This window comes from Acanthisitta chloris, unplaced genomic scaffold (assembly GCF_000695815.1).
Source record: "Acanthisitta chloris isolate BGI_N310 unplaced genomic scaffold, ASM69581v1 scaffold17380, whole genome shotgun sequence".
NCBI classification, from domain to species: domain Eukaryota; kingdom Metazoa; phylum Chordata; class Aves; order Passeriformes; family Acanthisittidae; genus Acanthisitta; species Acanthisitta chloris.
In genome coordinates, this window is record NW_008653488.1 from 1 (window position 1) to 1189 (window position 1189).

Sequence of the window (1189 nt, forward strand, 5' to 3'; positions counted from 1 at the left end):
GCCCCCACTGCTATAAGAGGGGCTGAGTGGTCGTGGGGAGGGAGCACAGGCAGATCCTGGGCACCGCACACAGCCACCAACAACAACACCATTGGGACCCTCAGCTGCTGCCTCCTTCTCATCCTGATCCTGCACGTGCCCCATGGCACTGCCAGTAGTCAGGTACGGGCAGCCCTGGAGCAAAGCCTGACCACACTGAGCTATGCCATGCTGTTCCAGGGTGCAGGGTCCTGGATGAGGGACTGCACACCCTGGCTGTGCTGTGCTGTGTACTGCACCATGCCATGCCATCCCTGTGGAGCACTGTGATCAGCCACATAGCTGCCTGCTGTTGCTGGATTTTCTGGTGCTGTGCTGTTGCAGTCTGTTGTGCCATGCTGCTCAGTGCCCTGCCACAGCATGCAGGGCTGAGAGTGTTGCATGCTCTCAGTGTGCCACTCTGTGCTGTCCTGTGCCACCTCAGCTCACAGTTTTTCAGTCCAAGGGACTGCATGCTCTTGGTGTGCCCTGCTGTGTGATTCCATGCTATCCCACACCATTTCCTGCCATGCCATGCCACGCTATCCCACAGCACAGCATGCATGGCCGAGGTGGCTGCCAGCTCTGGCTCTGCTGTCCCTGGGGATGCAGTTGGTCAACTATCCCTGGTATGGGGAGGCACTTAGCAGTCCCAGCTGTGCCCTGCCCTCCCTGGGAAGAGAGAGGTGCTGTACCAGCAAGTCCCCATGCCACCAGTCCCAGCTGCCTCGCAGAGGGTCCGTGCTATGGGACACACATCCCACTGCTCAGGGGGGCTGCAGGGTGGAGTGTGGCTCAGCACTGCTCAAGGCACCCACAAGACTCTTGGTCCCCAGTGTGACCTGCAGGGCCTGTGGAGGAATGAGCTGGGCTCCAACATGACACTCTTGGCCCTGAACACGGCGCTTCTACCACACTGCTGTGGCGACAGACAAGAAGCTTTGTCACGCCTGCGAGGGGCCCAGCAGCACCCTGATGCCAAGGGACACCCCACCTTTGGCTTCACTGTGCAGTGGCAGTTCTCAGGTACAGCAGTACCCAGCATGGCATAACTGGACGGACAGTGACCCCCTGCCTGTCCTGGGACTGAGGAGTCCCCTGGCTGGTGCCCCATACACTCCATGGCACTCAGAGAAGCGCTGGCTGTGGCCACAGACTGGTGACACACACT

General features: G+C 60.1%; 1 pseudogene; it reads left to right on the forward strand.

The window, feature by feature from the left end:
- Positions 1-854: 854 nt before the first annotated feature.
- LOC103808516 lies at positions 855-1044 on the forward strand (annotated as a pseudogene).
- Positions 1045-1189: the final 145 nt, after the last annotated feature.